The following is a 20,748-nucleotide window of genomic DNA, read 5'->3' as shown; positions in this document are numbered from 1 at the left end:
GTAAAGAGCTCATACCCATGATCTCTTTGGTTTCTCACCCAAGTTGGGGATGGAGACTCGTGGTGTCCCCATTTTACAGGTGGAGGAATGGGGCTCAGAGGGGGACAGTCTTTTGTCTGTAACCACAGAGCCAGGAGAGGTAGGGCCGGTACGCAGTTCAGGTCCATCCCACTCTAGAGACTGCATTTAACCCCCGTTCAGCCAGAGGCTAGAAGACACCTGGGGGAGGGTTCTGCGGAAGCAGGTCACCGGGAGGGACACCCATTCCTAGAGGCAGAAGCCCCAAGTTCTCGGGGGTGGGGTGGTTCCTGACTCGCGCAGTGTGACCGGGGCCAGTCTCGTTCTCTCTGGGCCTCAGTTTCCCTCCTCCACGGGGCGGCGATGGTCAACACAGGTTCCTGCTAGCCCGCCCCGTAGCCTGGGGTTCCAGGCTCCCGTGCCACCGCGGTCCGCGCTGTGTGACCTTGTTCCAGTAGCCTGCCCTCTCTGGACTGGCGGCCCCGGATTTCCAAGCGCTCTTCCGGATAGCGACAGAGCGGTCGCCCGCTGCGGAGACCCTCCCCCTTCCCCCGGGTTGCGGGGGCGCGGGTGGGGGTGGGGTGCCAGGAACGGCGCGGGCACCCCCCAAGGCCCCCCCAGCCCCGCGCCCGCGGCCCGATCCGCGCCTGGTTTTGGGCGCAGCCGCACGGCCCCCTCCCCCGCGCGCCTCTCAGCGCTCCCCGCCCCCTCCCCGCCGCTCTCGGGGAGCCGGGGCCGCGCGGCTCCTCCTCCCGCAGCCGCATCTGGGGCGCCGCGCCGGCCGGAGGAGAGGCATGGGGCGCCCGCGGGCCGGGGCCGGGGCCGGGGCGGGGGCCGGGGCCTAGGCGCGCGGACCTGAGAGCGGACCCGAGAGGCGGCGGCGGCGCAGCGGAACGGCCGAGCGGGCCGGAGGCGGCCGAGGCGCCCGGCGCAGGTGAGGGCGCGGGGGTGGCGCGCGGCGGCTCCTACCCCCTTCCCGGGCCGGCGCGCTCCGTCCCTCGACTAGACCCCCTGATCTGATCTCCTCCCCGACAGACCTCCCTGAACCGGGGGACGGCGCTGGCGCAGAAAAGCCCCCTCCCCTGCCAGTTCTGTCTTCCGAGCCCGGGTCCGAGGGGCCGGCTGTGCTGCTTTGAAGCGCCTTCTCCGGTTGGGATCGCCCCATCCGTATCTCCCCGGACCCTCAAATCGGGAGCGGCGGCACCAGGGCCAGGAACCCCTGTCCGGGACCGGATCCCCATTCCGGCTCTTTTTCCCGCGGACTCCCCCATACCCCATATCAAGCGGCTGCCAAAGCCTGGAAGCCCCCTCCTCAGGCCCGCCCCCTAATCCGCAGGGCGGCCTGGGGGTCAGGCGGACCCCTCCCGTGCCTGGCCAACCTTGGCGCTTGGGAGAGCAGGGCTATGCCGGCCGGGGCATTCCTCCATTCAACCCAGCTGCCTCGGATCCCGCCTTGGCAGCCCCGGGAGCCGCCGGCTCCCCCCTTCCCGAGCTCTTTCCCGGACCTGGAATCTGGGGAGGGGGCGGGGGCAGCACCCCTCTCCCGCGCTGCATAGCGCCCCCTCCCTGTTTGCGTCCCTGGGAGGGGCTGGGCTGACCCGGGCACCTGGGCTGGGGGGGCACTCACATGGCTACCGGAGGCCCCCACGTGCGGCGCCCCGCGGAGACAGGGGTTCGCGTTCAGAGCCCGTGGCGGATGGACCAGGTGGCCGCGGGGACCAGCTGCGTCCAGATGTGCTGGGCCTGCTGGGAGGGGACAGGTACTGCCTGGACGTGTGATGGCCCTTGGTCTCTTTTGGCCGAACCTGCCGCTGCGATCCCCCTCCATCCCTCCATCTCTCTATCCCTCCGTCCCTTCTCCCCTTCTTCCTTCGCTGCCTGTGTTGCAGAGAGGGGCTGTCAGAGACTGTTGATGTGGAAAAAAATGAAATGGGGGAGGGGTTGTGATTGGCAAAGGCCAGTTGTGCGGGGAGCGGTGGGTAAAGGAGGTGCCCCGAGAATGGGAAGCCCTAAGCTTGGAGGGCAGCGCTGATGGGGAGAGGGTTCCCGGCACCCCCACCTGCCTGGAAGTGGAAATGACATAGCGGGAGGGGGCTGCAGTTCCAGCCCCGGGGAGACTGGTCTGCCCTGCCTCTACCTCCATTGCACCTCCTCTCCAAGCCTAGTCCCCAGTAGAGAGGAGGGAGTCCTGGCTCTCTCTGCCTCTGAGCCCTCACTTGTGGGAGGGGGCTGTTTTCTGCCAGCTGGAGGTGGTGGGAATCAGTTGTACAGGACCATCTCCGAGAACGCCTGTTGGAGGAGCCCTGTTTCTGTCCCTCCTTGGTGGCCACCTCTCTCTTGCCTTCTCTCCCAGAGGGCACTGGGCTGTCTGGTCCCAGGGTGGGGCTGCAGAGCTGGTGCCCTGGCCTGGCCGATGGGTGGCTGGAGTGTTGGAGCCAGAGCCGGCTGTCGGGGCCAGTCAGCGGCAGACTCCTAGTGTGTTCCCAGCAGCTCTGGAGACGCTGGCTGTGCACGTGGGGCTGGCTAGAGTGCCTGTCTCCGGCTGTGGCAGGGGTAGGCCAGGGATCCTGTGTCCTCCAGGATCTGGGACAGCGCAACTCAACTTCTGGGAGTGTGCCCATGTGTGGTGTCCATGGCGACCCCATACTCACCTGCCAGAGGCCTGGTGAGGCCTGTGCTGGGCGCTGGGGAGTGCAATGGCTGACAGGGTCCCAACCTCCAGGAGCCTCTGTTTTGTTGGGGGAGGCAGCCTGTGTCAGGCATTGGAGACAGTGTCCATGCTGAAGAGAAACTGTGAGCTGGACGGGACCTGATGGCTGGGTTATGTGGAACCCCGGGTGCCAGCCTTGAGATGGAGCCGCAGGTCTGAGGGCTGTGCCCCGGACGTGAAGCTGCCTGGCAGCTGAGTTGGTGTTTTTGAAGGAAGGCTGTGCAGCACTTGGGAACTAGGAGAGAATATGTGCTTTGGAGCTTTCGGGAGACGCTGACGTATCGGATGTATCGGGGCACCCACTGACATCTCATTAGGTTCTTGTGTGGTTTGTGAGCCACAGGCTTCGTAAATGCCAGCAGTTTCACATGATGGGGAGGCTCTGAGGAACCGTATCCTGGGCACTGTATGTGACAGAAGCAGGTGGTCCCTACCCTCCTATACTTCCGTGATGGGTATTCATTCATTCAGAAAAGCATTAGAAAATCGCATTCGCTGACATCAGTGCACTTGAACACTTTCATTTAAACATTCTGAAATGTGAATTAATAAAATCTTGAATGCGGGGTTTTTTTTTATAGAAAGCACACAGTAGGTACTCAATAAATGTCATGGCTCCCAGGATGAAACCCAACCTCCCCCTCCCCCAACTAGCTACTTTCTAGCCACGTCTTGCTCCCCACCCCCTCCCTCTTTGGCTCGGGTCCCCCTGGGCTGCCTTCGGTTCCTGGAACAGGCCACCATCCCTCCAGCTTCAGGGTCTTCACACATGCTGGCTCCTCTGCCTGAACATCTCCAGCCCCCATCTCCCATGTGCCTGCTTAACTACTGCTCATCACCCAAGCTTAAGCATCGCTTCCAAAAGAAAGCCTTCCTCGATGCCCAGGCCAGGCTGTGTCACTGTCACCACCTGCCCAGCCCCGTGGGCCTCTGCTTCATTACCCCGTGCCTATCCTTCTTGGATGTCTGTGGGTATGGCTGGTGTGGAGAAGGGCAGGGTCGCGCCTGTCTCTTCACGCCATTCCTCTGGTGCTGAGAAGACGTCTTGGCTCAACGTGTGCACTCGTCCATTTCTTTTGACTTTTGACGACCTGGTCCATTCTGATTGGAGGGCTGGGCTCTGGGCAATGGGGGGAGACTTGGCCAGGCCGTTGCCAACATGACTGTCCATGTGTGTTCCCGGCCTCCAGCTGGGTCTGCATACCCAGAGGCATTTAGCCAGGATCTGTGGGAGTTACAGGCCTGTAGCCCCTAAAATCCCAGCAGGACTGTGGGACCCCAAAGTCTCTACAAGAGGGAGAGAGGCCATGCTGGGGCAGACCTGGCATCTTTGGGGGTGTGCCCCTGGCCAGGCATTTCCCCCTGTGGCCATTCATTTGCTCACATCATCACCTGTTTACCTGTTCAGCCCTTCCTTCACTCGCCAGGTCACTGGCCTGTTCACTCTTCCATTTCCTAGTCCTCTGTTCGTTCTTTGGGCTACTAGTGCTTCCTGAGGCCCACTCAGTGTCCAGCCCTGTGCCAGGCTTGGGGACACAGAGTCAAACCTGCGAGGACCCCACTCTGTAAACTGTAGCCATCCTGTCAGGTGCTTCCTGGTGATGGAGACTGGTGCTGTCCAAAGGCTGGAAGTGCTTCATAAAGGACACACGCTTGAGCTGGGTTTTGGAGGATTTGGGGATTTGGGTAGATGGAGAATAGTGGGGAAGGACACTGCTGGCTGTGAGAACTGCATGGACAAGGCACAGTGGCCCATGCTTGTAATCCCAGCACTTTGGGAGGCCAAGGTGGGAGGATTCCTTGAGCCCAGGAGTTTGAGACCAGTTTAGGCAACATAGTGAGACTCTGTCTCTAAAAAAAAAAAAAAAGAAAAGAATTGCATGGATAAAGGCAGGAAGGCAGCCACATGCCGGGTGAGCTTGGGGATGCTGCGGGTTATATGTCCTTCTAAGAGGAGGTGGCCACTCCTGAGTGGGCCACAGGGAGGCTGGTGGTGGAGGGAGTAGGGTGCAGTCATGGTCGGCATCCACTCTTCTAGGAGCCCTGTTGCGAATTTGCTGTGTTTCTTTGGATGAGGCGTGTCCCCTCTCTGGGCTCCCTTGATAAAGTGAAGACTTGGACCTGATGATCTCTGAGGGACCTTCTGCCTTCCACTGTCCGAAGTCTGTGATCCTGAGAGCCCTGCATCTTGGGGCATCTGGTGGGCTGTCCTCCCATTTTCTGGACAAGGAAACTGAGCATTAGTTTAGTTTATTAGTAAGGTCTCCAAGGCTGCACAGCTGGTGAGGTGGAGGTGCCAGGGTTTGGATCCAGAGCAAGCCACTGGGTTTCCTGTAGTGGCTTTGAAGGACAGCTTTTGTGTGTAAGCTCCCAGGGCTGGCATCAGCGTGGGCTGACGAGGCTTGGCAGTTTCTTCTAACAGATGACCCTGTTGGTTAAGGGAGTGAGGGGGCTGGAGAGCAAACTCACTGGGCATCTTTAGGAAAAGCTGTCACCGAGGAGTCCTGTGTGTTGTACCAAAGACAAGCCCACTTCCTACTTCATCGGAATATGGGGGGACCCTTTGTGACTCACGTGACTAGATTTTCTTTCGTTGTGACCTATGGAGGAGAGGGTTGCCTGTTCTGTTCCTATATCCCCCCCACAGTGTCTCCTGGCAACTCCTCCAGGCCAGGACTGAAGCCTGTAGGGGTGTGCAGCATGTGCAGTACTCTACAGTTTGCAGAACCCATTTCATTCCCCCATCTTCTAGCCACAGCCAGGGTTAGGAATGAAAAGGGATATTGTCTCCATTTGACAGATGAGGAAACTGAGGCTCAGAGTTGTTGGGTGGCTGCCCAAGGTCACTCAGAGGGTGGGGGGTGGACCCTCAGCCGAGGCGCCCCTCTCACTGGGTCCTTGCGGGGAGGGCAGCATGTAGGGGCTTCTCACTTGCAGATCGCACATTATTTCCTGAGCTGAGGAGTGGGTCCCAGGATCCTTCTGTGCTGGGTTTCGCAACGCCGCCTCCTCCCCACTGAGCTGTCTGACGTGGCCTTTTCAAAAACCCAAAATGAATGGAAGCACATTTTGTTTGGAGAATTTTGCTACACCCCTCACCAGGGCTGGTTGCAAAACCAGGCTTGGGGATCCCTGCTGATGTTGATGATGATAATAATAATAATAACTGTATCATTGGCTAGCATTTCTTTTCATTCATTCATTCCTTCAACAAAGCATTTTAGACCATCTCCCAGGCCGTGTGCACTGCTCAGCCCTCTGTTAGTGAGCACCGATGCAGTACTTGATGTCCAGACTCTCTTTCAGCCTCCCTCACACCCTATTATGATTATCACCCCATTTTATGGAAGAGGAAAATGGGGCACAGAGAGCCAAGGCTGCACAGCCGGAGAAGTGGAGGTGCCAGGGTTTGGACGAAAGGCTCCCTCCCCATGACAGAGGCTGGAAGACAGAGGCCAGGGTTTGGATGTAAGTCAGTCAGAGTTTAGAGGCTGGTCTTAGCCCCATGTTCTGGGGATTCTGAAGTTCCTGTTTGTTCTACAGCAAGCGTTGGGTGGGGAGGGAATCAAGTGGAGCAGACCCAGTTCCTGGCTTTGGGGAACCTGAACAGATGCACTGGGGGCAGAGCTGGGCCTGGTCTGGAGAGCAGCCTTGGGACCACCCTTGGACTCAGTGGCCGCTCTGCTGTCAGCGGCCACACCTCCCCCAGCCCCACCAGAGGCCCCATCTGAACTGTGAGGTTCACGGGTACCGAGGGATGGGCATCAGAGGAGAACTGTGGCCTCTCTCCCGGCTCCTCTGTGCTTCCCCAGCACGCAATTCTGGTTAAGCGAGCTCATCTCTCAGGCTTCTCACGGGGCACGGGGAGTGATATGGGTGATAAGGAGTGACCATGACCGGCAGTCCATTGGTGAGGAAGAACAAGATATTTGGCTCCTGGGACCGTTCATGGAAAAGGTAGAGCCCTCAATACGCATGCGCACACACACAGACATGCACGCGCGTGCACACGCACACACACACACACACACACACAGTGCAGCCGCCCCCCGGCCGCAGTCACATTTGCGCTCCTCTTCTTAGGTGAGAGAAGGGCTGAGCAGGTCACCCACCTCTGGGAGTCTGTTTCAAAAGTGGCTAATGGAACATTTGGTGCGTGAGGGGGTCATCTTTAGAAAGCATAAGATGTGGGCAGGTTCTGTCTTTGATGATGTAGAAATGGGGCAGGCATCCTGGTGTTTAAATGGAGCAAAAGACTTATTGAGGCACTTATGGAACGCCTGCTGTGTACCTAGCACTGCACTGGGACTCAAGATGGGGGATTAGAACCACGCCCTGAAGAGGTGTTGTGCTGGTGGAGGCAGTGGGACTCTGCACCCCAGGAGCTGGGCTGGGAGTGAGCACTCGGCCTCTCGGTTCAAGTGTTTTTCTTCCTGCAGTGACAGATAAGCCTGCGGGGGCAGACAGAGATGGGTCCGGGACGCTTTTTGTTGCAGCTGCCGGGACATGGGTACTGGATATTTGGGGGTTTGTAGTAAGAGGAACAAGCAGGTTTGCTGCTGCTGTGTGTCCCTAACTGATTGCCTGCACCTCTCTGGGCCTTCATCTACTTGGTGGGAGTAGAGGTGGGAGTTTGGTTTCTGAGTCTTTCCCGGCTTAGCCTTCTGTGACTTCAGGGATGAAACGAGCTGGGCTTCCCTCTGAGCGGTGTCAGGGAGTCTTCACTGCCCTCACCCCTGACCTGCTGCCTGGCTTCTCCACTGTCCTCTATCTTCCAGCTCCTGTCATGGGGAGGGAGCCTTTCCTTCCCCCACTGCGGGCTGACTGCGTGCAGTGACGCAGCACCCGAGGACTCTGGAGTGCAGCTTGGAAACGGGAATCTGGGTTTACTAGAGACAGGGGGAAAGGTTCTTCCCACCACCCCCAGCTGCCTGCCTGCCTTTCTCCCTCCGTGGCTGCCACCAAGCCCTGGCACCTCCTCAGCTCTGCCAGATCCACTCAGGGAGTGGGAGGCTCAGGACTGGAGGCTCAGCTGAACAGGGCCCAAGTTGGAGTCTCAGCATGCCAAAGCCTTGCTGTGTGACCCTGGCATGCTTGCCTGCCTTTTCTGAACAGTGTGTACTGTGAGGGCTGGGCTGTCAGATTCTGGGGCTGACCAGGCAACTTTGCAGTGACAGCTCTGGGGGGGTCACCTGCAATTGGAGAGGAGCTCCTGGCTGGACTTGGCCTGCTGCTGGGGGGACAGGGCCGTGGTCCAGAGACTGCTGGGTTAGAGATAGAGTCAGGGCCCTCTGCCGCCTGTGTTTTCCATGGGCACAGCCTGCAGCTGAGGGAGCAAGGTGCTGTGGTCATCCGTTTTACATCTGGGGAAACTGAGGCTGCACAGCTGGTGGGTAGTAGAGCTAGGATTTGAACCCAGGTGTGTGTGATTCATGCACCCAGGTGAGAAGGTAGACCCCAGGCAAGAGGCCAGCTGGGCAACTGTGCACCTCCCTGTGCCCTCTCTGGGTCTCAGTTTCCCCATCGGAGCAGCAAGAGTCAGGAGGTGATGTTGGGGTTGCCTTGCCCTCTCTGAGCCCCACCTGGTACTGCTGGAATTTTCTGAGCCTCCCCACCTGACCTACAGCTCCTATCCTCAAAGTGAGTGTGGCGGCAGGTGAAGGAGTGTCGGCATCTGACACTTCCTCAGGGACCTGCCACCTCGGGGTGTGAGGGATTCCTGGAGGACTGGGGGTGCACAAGGCCTTCCAGGGACAGTGTGCTGGGAGCAGAAGCACGTGCAGAGGTGGGTGGCTCTGGGCAGCCTGGGGCTGTCGACTAGACCTGGGGCCAGGCCCACCTCTGCCCATCTATGCATCCAACCCTCATAGATCTGGTTCACAGGGGACCCTGGGAGAGTGCAGGCGGGGACAGGGAGGGAGGGCTGCCCTCAGGGTCCTTCCCACTCCCTGTGTGTGTGCGTGGGGGGGTATGTGTGTGTGTGGTGTGGTGTGTGTGTGGAGGGAGTGTGAAGGGTATGTGTGTGCATGGTTAGTGTGTGTATGTGTAGTGTGTGTGTGGTGTGTGTGTGGTATGTGTATGTGTGTGTGGTATGTATGTGTGGTATGTGTATGATGTGTGGTGTGTATGGTGTGTGTGTGTGGTGTGTATGGTGTGTGTGGTGTGTAGGATATGTGGTGTGTATGCTGTGTGGTATGTGTGATGTGTATGTGGTGTGTGTGAGGTATCTATTTGTGCTGTGTGTGTGTGGAGTGTATGGTGTTTGTAGTATCTGTGTGTCATGTATATGTGGTGTGTGTGTGCTGCATGGTGTGTGCTGTGTGTGTAGTGTGTATGTGGTGTATAGGGGTGTATGGTATGTATGTATGGTGTGTGTGTTTGTGTGGTGTGTGTGGTGTGCATGATGTATGTATGGTGTGTGTGGTGTGGTGTGTGTGGTATGTGGTGTGTGGTGGTGGTATGTCGGTGGTGTATGGTGGTGTGTGTGGTGTGGATGTATGATATGTATATACGGTGTTGTGGTATGTATGTGTGGTGTGTATGGTGTGTGGTGTGTGTGTGGTATGTATGTGTGGTGTCTGTGTGATGTGTATGGTGTGTGTGGTATGTATGTGATGTGTGGCATGTATGTGTAGTGTGTGTGATGTGTGTGATGTGTGTGGTATGTGGTAAGTATGTAGGGTGTGTGATGTGTGTGTGTTGTGTTTGGTGTGTGCTGTGTGTGGTGTATGTTTGGTATCTGTTGTGGGTGTGGTGTGTGTGAGTATGTATGCTGTGTGTGTGGTGTATGTGTGGTATGAGTTTGGTATCTGTTGTGTGTGTGGTATGTATGCTGTTTGGTATGTGCATGTGGTGTGTATGGTGTGTGTGGTATCTGTATCTGTGTGGTGTGTATGTGATCTGTGTGGTGTATGTGGTGTGTGTGATGTGTGGTGTGTGTGGTATGTGTGTGAGGTGTGTGTATGATGTGTGTGGTGTGTGTGAGGGGTATCTCTGTGGCATCTGTGTGGTGTGTGTGGCATCTGTGTAGTGTGTGGTGTGTGTGTGGTATGTATGGTGTGTGTGGTTTGTGTGTGGTATCTGTGTGGCATGTGTGTGGTGTGTGTAGTACATATTGTGTGTGGTGTGTATGGTGTGTGTGATGTGTATGTGTGTTTGATGGTTCTGTGTGTGGCGTGTATGTGGTATCTGTGTGGCGTGTGTGGTGTGTGTGTGGCATCTGTGTGGTTTGTGGTGTGTGTGTGGCATGTGTGTGGTGCGTGTGTGGTGTGTGTATGTTGTGTGTTTGGTGGTTGTGTGTGGTGTGTGTGTGGCGTGTTTGTGTGTTATGATGTGTGTGAGGTATCTGTGTGGCATGTGTGTGGTGTGTGTGGATATCAGTGTGGCATCTGTGTGGTGTGTGGGGTATGTATGGTGTGTGGTGTGGTATTTGTGTGGCGTGTGTGGCATGTGTGGCATGTGTGGCGTGTGTGTGGTGTGTGTGGTGTGTATGAAGTATGATGTGTATGGTGTGTTATGTGTGGTGTGTGTGGTGTGGGTATGTGGTGTGTGATGTGTGTGGTGTGTATGCAGTGTGTGTGTGTTTGGTGGTTGTGCTGTGTGCTGTGTGTTATGTGTTTGTGTGTTATGTATGGTGTGTGGTGTGTGTGCACTATGTGTGTGTGTTATGTATGGTGCATGTGGTGTGTGTACTTGTGTTATGTATGGTGTGGTGTGTGTGTGTGTGTGATGTGTGGTGTAGGGGTGGGTGTGTGGTATGATGTGTATGGAGTGGGTGTGTGGTGTGATGTGTGTGTGGCGTGGGTGTGTGGTGTGATGTGTGTGTGGTGTGGGTATGTAGCGTGTGGTGTATGTTATGTATGGTGTGTGGTGTGATGTGTGTGTGGTGTGGGTATGTAGTGTGTGGTGTATGTTATGTATGGTGTGTGGTGTGTGTGTGGTGTGTGTGCTATGATGTGTGTGATGTGGGTATGTGGTGTGTGTGGTGTGTGATGTGTGGTGTGATGTGTATGTGGTGTGTGTGTGCTGTGTGTGATGTGTGTTTGTGGTGTGTTATGTATGGTGTGTGGTGTGTTTGTGGTGTGTGTGTTATGTATGGTGTGTGTGGTGTGTGTGGGGTGTGTGTGTGTGTGTGTGTGTAGTGTGTGTGATGTGTGTGTGGTGTGTGTGGTGTGTATGGTGTGTGTGATGTGTGGTATGTGGTGTGGTGTGTGTGATGTGGTTGTGTGTGCTGTGTGGTGTGTGTTTGTGTGTGTTGTGTTACATCACCTCCCAGATGAATATAAACTCACATGAGTGACAGGCACTGCGACCCAGGAGAGCTAAGAGGAGATCGTAGCTGTCTTGGTGTCCAGGAACTGAGACCTGAGAGTGAGGAGGGGTGTGGTGGGGTGTGGGGGCAGCACGGACAGCCATGAGTCACAAGCCTGGAGAGAGCGGCCAGGAGCTTGGGATGAGGAACAGTCAAGGCTGGCTGAGTGGGCTTCATGGACCACGTGGACTGGTGACAGGAGGAAACTGAGGCTCGGAGCCATGAAGCAGCCTGCCTAGGCAGGACTGGAAACTTGGTGGCCATGGTTGCGTCCCTGGGGTTGCTGGATGGTCTGCCCTGGCCGCAGCTAGCAAAGCCAGTGGCCATCACTGAGTCTAACCCAGGACATTTGAGCAACATTCCTGAGGCCCTGCAGCAAGTAAGAGTGGGGCTGGGCCTCCCCTTCCCAGCCTCTCAGCCTCCTCTTGTGTGGGTGCATCCCACTGAAAGAAACTAGGCAGCCACAGAAGGTTCCAGAGCAGGGCAGACCTACAATGCTCTCCTGGCCGACCACTCCCCAGGCCTTCCCGGCACTGGCAGGGGGTGTTGGCTGCCTGCCCACTGCTGAGGCCAAGGCCAGAGCTGACTGACCTCTGCCGTCTCAGTCTGTGGCCCCACTCGGCCGACACTGGCCGGGCAGAGACAAAGGCAGTGGGCAGCCTGGGAGGGGGTGGTGTGGCCCACCAGCCCTGTGGCTTTCAGGAACCATTTGCAAGACTGGGTTTGATAATGACAAGGCTGGTCCTGGAGGCCAGCGGGAAGGCAGCCTCTCATCCTGCGCCCTTGAGATGCGTCTGGGGGATCGACCACAAAGCGGAAGTTGGGCTCCTTCCCCACTGACCTCCCCTTCTCAAGCATCTTTTGGCAACAGCCTTCATGGCCTCTGGCCAAGATGACCATCCCCGCCTCCTACCTGATTTCCTGTTGGTGCGTCCTCCACACAGGTTAAGTAACCACATCCAGCTGCTCATGGCCCAGAGCCCTGAATGAGGCCATTGCTGCCCCTGTCACCTGCCTCTGTGCACCTCCGCAGCCCCTTCCTGCTGTGCCCCCATCACACCCCACCCACAGCTCACCTGAATGACTGGGCATGCCCAGAACTTTCCGTGTCCTCTGGCTTTCCTGCCTTTGCGTTTACTGTTCCCTCTCCCTGGAAATCCTTCCCCACAGTCTTTGCTTGGTAACTCTGATTTGTTACTTATGGCTCAGCTCAGACCTCCCCTTTCCAGGAACCCTGCCTTTCCCAACCACATGGGTCACCCTACCCCCGCAGCGGACTAGACTGTGAGGGTCTCCCACTGGGCAGAGCCTGGGGCCTGGCACACAGCAGGGACACAGCTTGTGAGTGTTACCTGAACGTTGTTGAGCCTGGTAGTCCAGGAAGGGCCTGAGAACAGGTGGGGGTGGAAAGGCAGCCCAGCTCACCAGCCCGTCCCCTTCAGCAGTGCTCCCAAGCCTCCCGTCACAGAGAAGCTGGGTCACCCGGGGGTGCCTTGGACAGCAGCCCAGGCCAGCCCGTCCCATTGCAGCCCGTCACTCCTCTCCTCCCCAGCCTCTTCTCTGGGAGCCACCTCCTCACCTGGATCTGGCACGGAGGGGGTAACTGAGGCTGGGCAAACAGGGAGCTGGTTGACCGGCTGCCTGTTTGGCTTGCACACCTACCGGGGCTGGCTTTTCAACCTGGGAGAAGCTCAACTGTTTGAAAATCTTTCTCCAGGATAGGAATAAATTTCTTGTTCTTTAAGCCTCTGAAATTTTAGAGTCTATTTATTACTGTAGCCTAGTCTACACTAATATGAATATCTGTTATGTGCCAGAGACTATTCTAGGCACTGGGGATGATAATGTTAACCTCCAAGGAGGCTACTATGAAAATTTTCTTCCTTTCTCTTCTTCCTTTTCCTTCCTTCCTTCCTTCCTTTCTTTCTTCCTTCCTTTTCCTTCCTTCCTTCCTTCCTTTCTTTCTTCCTTCCTTCCTTCCTTCCTTCCTTCCTTCCTTCCTCTCTTTCTTTCTTTCCTTCCTTCCTTCCTTCCTTCTCTCTTTCTCTCTTTCTTTCTTTCCTTTCTTCTCTCTCTTTCTTTCATTCATTCTTTCTTTCTTTCCTCTCTGTCTCTTTCTTTCTCTCTCCTTCCTTCCTTCTTTCTTTTCTTTTCTTCTTCTCTTTTCTCCTTTCTTTTCTTTTCTTTTCCTTCTCTTTCCTCTTTTTTTTTTTTTGTTTGACAGAGCTCTGTTGCCCAGGCCGGAGTACAGTGACATGATCATAGCTCACTGCAGCCTTGAGCTCCTGAGATCAAACAGTCTTCCTGCCTCAGCCTCTCAAGTAGCCAGGATTACAGTTGCACGTCGCCATGCCCAGCTAATTAAAAAAAAAAAAAATTTAGAGATGGGGTCTTGCTATGTTGCCCAGGCTGGTCTTGAACTCTTGGCCTCAAGCAGTCCTTCTCTCCAGCCTCCCCAGTTGCTGGTATTGCGGGCGTGAGCCACCGAGCACAGCACTGTTGTGAGAATTTTCTGAAAACTGAGAGGTGAGCACCTCTAGCTGGGTGCTGCACATAGCTGAGTCAGATCCATTCTTGAGTCCAACACAGTCATAAAGAGCAGCCACACAGTGCTGGCTGAGGTTGACAGGGATGGTCCTCTGGACAGATCAGGGCCACTAAAGGAAAGAGCCCTTGGCGTGCCCAGCCTGGGAGCATGGCCCAGCTCAGCCTCTGAAGCCAGCCCTGGTTCTCTCCAGCCTCTATTCTACCCTGAATCAAGGCTCATCTTCTATACTCGCTACCTATTACTGTGGAACAAATTACCCCAACATTTAGCAGCTTAAAGCAGTAATAAATGTGGCCTCTCTCTCATACACACACACAGTCTACTCCAGGAGTGACTTTGAGGGCATCCAGTTTACCCTCACGATGATCAGGTTAGGCAGAGTGATAAGGGCTGTTTCTGGGTGGGTCCTGGGTCACAGCCTGACACCAGCTGTCTCTCCAACATGCCCTGGGGCTCTAAGCGGAAGGGGCCACTGTCCTCACAGGAGCGGAGACAAGGCACAGAGAGGAAGAGTGACACTCCTGAGGTCACCCATCAGGCAGCTGGTGGACCCAGGATTGTCTCCCTGTCTCCCAGGCTGAAATGCAGTGGTGCAGTCATGGCTCACTGCAGCTTCCCACTCCTGGGCACAAGTGATCCTCCCCACTCAGCCTCCCGAGTAGCTGGGACTACAGGGGTGCACCACTGGACCCGGCTAATTTTTTAATTTTTTTGTAAAGATGGGCTCTCGCTTTGCTGCCCAGGCTGGTCTTGAACTCCTGACTTCAAGTGATCCTCCCGCCTCAACCTCTCAAAGTGCTGGGATTACAGGTGTGGACCACTGCACCCAGCCCTGGCCCAGGATCTTAACCACTGCACCCTCCTGCCTTGGGTGAGACCAACAAGGGCAGGGAGGCTCTGGCTGGGTGGGGTCTTCATGCCTGTCTGGAAATGAGGTGTTCATAGCAGTGATTGTTGATGACTAGCTGTTCTAATGAGCAGGTTTTTTTCTGATTTTGTTTTTCATTACAAGAGCAAAACTGAAGCCGGGCATGGTGGCTCACGCCTGTAATCCTAGCACTTTGGGAGGCCGAGGCGGGCGGATCATGAGGTCAAGAGATGGTGAGCATCCTGGCCAGTGAGGTGAAACCCCGTCTCTACTAAAAATACAAAAATTAGCTGGCATGGTGGTGCACGCCTGTAGTCCTGGCTACTCAGGAGGCTGAGGCAGGAGAATCGGAACCCAGGAGGTGGAGATTGCAGCAAGTCGAGATTGCGCCACTGCACTCCAGCCTGGCAACAGAGCAAGGCTCTACCTCAAAAAAAAAAAAAAAGAGCAAAACTGATTGGAAAGGTGGGCATCTGTCTCAGGCCTGGAGGGAGGGAGCTGCTGATTTTGAGGGGTGGTCCAAGTTTGAGTCCCTGCTCTGCTCACGGGCTATGTGATTTTGAGCAGGTCGCAGAAACCTCTCTCAGCCTCAGTTTCCCCCTCTGTCCTCAGAGGGATAACAGTGTCATTGCCTGTCTCAGAGGCTTGGTTTGAGGGTGAATTGAGGTCCTGTGTGTTCAAGTACTGAGGACAGAGCCTGGCATACAGCAAATCCCCAAAATAAGGCAGCTGGTGTTACTGTGCTCTCTCCTGACACCGGCACACCCCCCGGAACCTTCTGGCACTCCCTCCCTAGCCTAGCCCAGGGCAGCTCACAGAAGGGCCAGCCTGGGAAAGTGGGCCAAGGGTGAGCACTATGGGCAGAGCCGTGCACAGAGGGCACCGTGCTTGTCCCCATCTCACAGAGGGGGAAACCGGGGCCCACAGATGACTGGTCCAAAGGCCTCAGGGGTGGAGCGGGGACTGGATCACAGCCTCGTGACTCGCAGTACAGTGCCTTTCTTGCTGCCCAACTCCTTAGGGATTCTTGGGTGAACTTCAAGGAGCTAAAGAGAATTCTAGGGGCCCCCAGGGCACCTAGGAGGCCTGGGAGGCAGTTGCTTGGGCCCTCCTCCCCTCACCACCCCAGGCCTCTGTGTGACCCTGTTGGAGTTGCCTCCTTCTCTGTGCCTCTGTCACAGCAAGGTAGTGGGGAGAGTCTGGAATCTGAAGAACTTGGATTCAAGGCCCCCTCCCCCAGGCCTCCCTCTGTGTCCCCTCCCCCAGGCCTCCCTCTGTGTCCCACTCCCCCAGGCCTCCCTCTGTGTTCCCCTCCTCCAGGCGTCCCTCTGTGTCCCCCTCCTCCAGGCCCCCCTCTGTGTCTTCCTCTCCTAGGCCTCCCTTTGTCCCCTCCTCCAAGCCCTCCTCTGTGTCCCCCTTCCCCAGCCTCACCCCGTGTTCCCTCCCTCCTCTGCTGTCCTGGTTTGTGCCTGGCCCACATTCAAGGTGGCAGCTTTGGGGTGGGAGCTCAGGCAATGGGAACCCTGCTTGGAGGGGCCCAGCCAGGCCCACACTGACCCTTGCCCTGGTGGACTCCCTCTGCCTGGGCAGGTGGCAGTGGGGCTGTGGGGCTGTGGGTGGGCGCTCTGGTTCTCCCCACGCTGCAGGCCTGCGTCGTGCCCCCCACTCCCTTGCTGCATGCCCTGCATTGGAAAGCAGATATATTTAGACGAAATGCTGTGTTCCAGACAGATTCTGCATCCACTGTACTTGTCAGGGCTGCGGGAGGCAGGGCCTGTGAGCAGCCACACCTGGTACCTGGAGTCTGGGCCCCCCTGAGCCCTTTGCCCACCTGCCTGGGACCTCTGGGGGCTGCTGGCTGGGTGAGGGGGACACTGATGAGACAGAGGCCTGGCCCTCTACTGACTGTGGACGGGTCTCCCTCTGCACCCTCTCTGCCGCCTAAGGCCACATCTCTCTGACTCTTCACCTCCAAGTCACAGCCAAATCAATCCTTGGCTCCCTGTCTGCCCCCAACTTCCTCCGAATCCCCGAGCCCTCCTGTACCCCTTCCAGGACTCAGCACTTTGTCCCCTGTGTAGTCAGTCAGCAAACGAGGATTTGAGCCTGCTGCGGGCCAGGTCCTTGCTGGATGTAGGACATGGAGATGAAGGCCCTCAAAGGAGCCAATCACAGTCTAGGAGCGGGATCATAGACCACGAAGACAACAGCAGGTACCTGCATGGCAGCAGGAAGCCCTAGGGCAAAGGCACCCATGCTGGGGTGATAGTCAGGGAAGGCGTCTCGGAGGAGGGAGTGGTCCAAGCTGACACCCGTTGCTTAAGTGAGAGTGAGCCCACACCTGGAGACGGAACAGCATTCCTGGCAGAGGGAACAGCACATGCAAAGGGCCGGGGTTGAGGGAAAACCTGGCTGCACATGGGAGAATGGGGAGCAAGAAGACGGGCAGGGATGGTGTCTTTCAGAGCCTCAAGTGCCAGGCTGAGGGCCTCGGCTGCCCCATGGGCCCTGGAGGGCTGCGGGGGAGTTTCCAGCAGGGCAGTGGCCAGGTCTGGTGTGAGCATAGCTGGGGCAGCTGGTCATTGGTTCCACAGCCACTCGCCAGGCTGGCCCCAGCTTCCACCTCAGACGTGCTCTGCCCGGCCTGGTGGAAATCAGATATAGCTCACACGTGCTCAGCGCCTGGTGAGGCGCTCCCCCACCCTAGCGTGTTTCATCTGCCCCCGAGTCTAGGAGGGCTCAGTGCTTGTGAGCTCGGTGACCTTCTCACTCCTGCTTATTAATATGCCACCCACCGGGGCTGTAGGCAGAGTTGGGAGAACGAGCATGGGGAGGGAGCGAGGAGGGGGAAAGGTGGGGGTCCCAGGGTGGGAAATGCTGAGGGCTTGGAAATGGTACCTGCCCACCAGAACAATATCCAGCAGATAAAACCCAAAGTATAAAGACAAATGTACAGATCTCACTCGATCTACCTGCAGTGGTGACCACATTTTGATGCCAGCCTTCCAGAGGTTTCTCTAAGTCTGTCTGCCGTGGCAGATGGATTCATTCATTCATTCAACAAATATTTGTTGAGTGCCCACTCGATGCCAGACCCTGTGGTGGGCAGAGGGGACATGGCTCTGAGTGAAAGGGACTCTCCTGGCCCTTAGGGACCTCAAAAAGCAGGTAAAACAGTGATGAGGCCCACAGAGGAGGGTCACAGGAACCATGGGCCCTGACTGGAGTTGCAAAGGCTTCCTGGAGGAGGTGACACTTGAACTGAGACCTAAGGGATGAGGAGAAGTTGCTCCAGCAAAGAGGAGCAGAAGAAAACATTCTGGCAGAGGGAACTGCAAATGTGCAAACCCCGGGGTGTGAGGAAGGTGGGGTTTTCAGGAAAGAGGAAGGAAGATGGTGAGGCTGGAGTGTTGGGTTGTGGAGGGAGGACAGGTGAAGCACTAGAGGATGGCGGGGGCGAGACCATATGGGGCCTTCTGCACTGTGGTCAGGGTTTGGGGATTTACATAAGAGCACAGGTTGTGGCACCAGAAGGTCTAGATGCAAATCCAGCTCTGCTGCTTATTAGGGGCTTGACTTCAGCAAGTTACCTAACTTCTCTGTGCCTCAGTCCCCTCATCTGTAAAGTAGGGGCAGTGATGGTCCCTGCCTCCTAAGACTGTTGTGAGGATGAAATGATGTAATAAAGTGCGTAGGACAGCACGTGGCACACAGCAAGTGCTTATAAATGGTAGCTCATATAATGTCAAAGTCATCCGTAGATGGAGGGCATCTGTGCAGATGACTTTGCAATAGGGTCACATTAGTCCTGCTCATCTGCAGCTACTTCTCCCCTTGATGCTGGCCATCCTCCTGAGTCACTGACTACCGAATATTATTATATTTGAAATTTTTGAGTTGGAGTATAGTATGTGTTGTAGAGTGTACTAATCTTAAGCAGATAGTATAGCTTGATATATGTGTATAGCTCACCCTTGTAACCACCACTAAGGTCAAGATACAGGATATTTCCAGGCCGGGTGCAGTGGCTCACGCCTGTAATCCCAACACTTTGGGAGGTTGAGGAGGGTGGATTGCTTGAGCAGTTCGAGACCAGCCTGGGCAATATGGTGAAACCCCATCTCTACAAAAGATACAAACACTAGCTGGGCATGGTGGTGTATGCCTGTGGTCCCAGCTACTCGGGAGGAGGCTGAGATGGGAGGATCTCTTGAGCCTGGGAGGTTGAGGCTGCGGTGAGCCATGTTCTCACCACTGCACTCAGCCTGGAGTGAGCCAGAGACCCTGTCTCAAAAAATATATATATATATAGGATATCTCCAGCTCTACCAAAAGGCTCTGTCTTGCCTTTTCCAGTTAATTCCCCACCTCCCTTCCCCTGGGGCAGCCAGTATTCTGACTCCTAAAGCCATAGCTTCGTTTCGTCTTTTTCACACCTTCACATAAACATCATCATGCAGATTGTCTCTTTTGTGCTAACTTCTTTTGCTCCTCACTTTGTCAATGAGATTCATCATGGCTGTTGTGTGTATTGGTAAGTTTTATTTTATATTGCTGCCTAGTATTCCACTTAGTGAATATGTCATACTTTATCCATTCTATTGTTGATAGACTTTTGGAATATTTCTAGTTTTTGACTATATGGATAGTGCTGCTTTGAGCTTTCTCATAGATGTCTTTTGGGAAACTTATGTGATTATTTCTGTTGGTTATATGCTGAGTGGAGTTTATTTATTCTGTGGGTTGTCTCTTCACTTTTTTGATAGTGCCCTTACAGCAGGGGTCCCCAACCTTTTTGGCACCAGGGACTGGTCTCATGGAAGGCAAGTTTTGGGATGAAACTGTTTCACCTCAGATCATCAGGCATTAGTTAGATTCCCACGAGGAGCATGTAACCTAGATCCCTCGCATGCGTAGTTCACAGTAGGATTCGTACTCCTGTGAGAATCTAATGCCACCGCTGATCTGACAGGAGGAGGAGCTCAGGCAGTAAAGCTGGCTTGCCTGCTGCTCACCTCCTGCTCTGCGGCCCAGTTCCTAACAGGCCACAGACTGGTACAGGTCCATGGCCCAGGGATTGGGGACCCCTGCTTTATAGTACAAAATTTTTAAACTTTGATGAAGTCCAATTCATCTATTTTTTTTTCTTTTGGTGTATTTTCTTTCAGTGTCATGTCTAAGAAACAGTTGCCTAATTCAAGGGCATGAATATTTATGCCTGTGTTTTCTTCTAAGAGCTTTATAGTTCAGCTGGGCATGGTGGCTCATGCCTGTGATCCCAGCACTTTGGGAGGCTGAGATGGGAGGATCATTTGAGGCCAGGAGTTTGAAACCAGCCTGGCCAACATGGTGAAACCTCACCTCTACTAAAAATACAAAAATTATCCGGGTGTGGTGGCGGGCACCTGTAGTCCCAGCTACTAGGGAGGCAGAGGCAGGAGAAACACTTGAACCCGGGAGGCAGAGGTTTCAGTGAGCCGAGATTGCACCACTGTACTCCAGCCTGGGGAACAGAGTGAGACTCTGTCAAAAGAAAAAAAAAAAAGAGCTTTATAGTTCTAGCTCTTACATTTAGGTCTTTGATCCATTTTGAGTTTTTTTTTGTGCCTGGTGTGAGGTAGGGGTCAAATTTAATTATTTTGCATGTGAATAATAAGTTGTGCTGGCACCATTTATTGAAAGGACTGTTCTTTCTCCATTGAATGGTCTTGGCACCCCTTTCGAAAATCAATTAACTGTAAATGTGAGATTTGTTGTTGTAGTTGTTTTTAGATCCTCAGTTCTGTTCCATTGATCTATCCTTATGACAGTTCCACATTGACTTGATTATTGTAGCTTTGTAATAAGTTTTGAACCTTATTATCCTTTTAATATCTGTAGACTCTGTAGTGATGTGACCTGTTTCATTCCCGATATTTGTAATATGTGTCTGATCCTTCTGTCTTTCTCATTTTTAATTTTTGATCAGTCTGGGTACATATTTATCAATTGTATTGATCTTTTTGAAGGACAGCTTTTGGTGTCACTGATTTTTCTTATTGTTTGTTTTCTCTTTTATTGATTTGCTGTTCTGATGCTATTTTCTTTCTCCCACTTAGTTCAGGTTTAATTTGTTTTTCTTTTTCTAGTTTTGTTTTTTTAAGGTAAAAGCAGAGGTCATTAATCTTAAAGCTTTTGTCTTCACGAATATAGGCATTTAGTGCTATACAGTTTCCTCTAAGTACTGCTTTAGCAGCACCCCACACATTTTGATATATTATATTTTCATTTTTATTCAGTTCAGAGTACTTTCT

General features: G+C 54.7%; 1 protein-coding gene across 5 annotated transcripts in view; it reads left to right on the top strand.

Annotated features, from left to right (window-relative positions):
* The first annotated feature begins 899 nt into the window (after window positions 1-899).
* DLGAP4 (DLG associated protein 4) overlaps window positions 900-20,748 on the top strand; it is a 227,604-nt gene continuing 207,755 nt past the window's right edge. For all 5 annotated transcript variants that reach the window (XM_030825921.1, XM_030825922.1, XM_030825920.1 and 2 more), the window contains exon 1: window positions 900-952. The gene's annotated coding sequence lies outside the window, so the exon portion shown is untranslated. The remainder of the gene's footprint in view (window positions 953-20,748) is intronic.

This window comes from Nomascus leucogenys, chromosome 13 (assembly GCF_006542625.1).
Source record: "Nomascus leucogenys isolate Asia chromosome 13, Asia_NLE_v1, whole genome shotgun sequence".
NCBI lineage: Eukaryota > Metazoa > Chordata > Mammalia > Primates > Hylobatidae > Nomascus > Nomascus leucogenys.
This window is presented reverse-complemented; position numbering and strand designations above follow the sequence as displayed.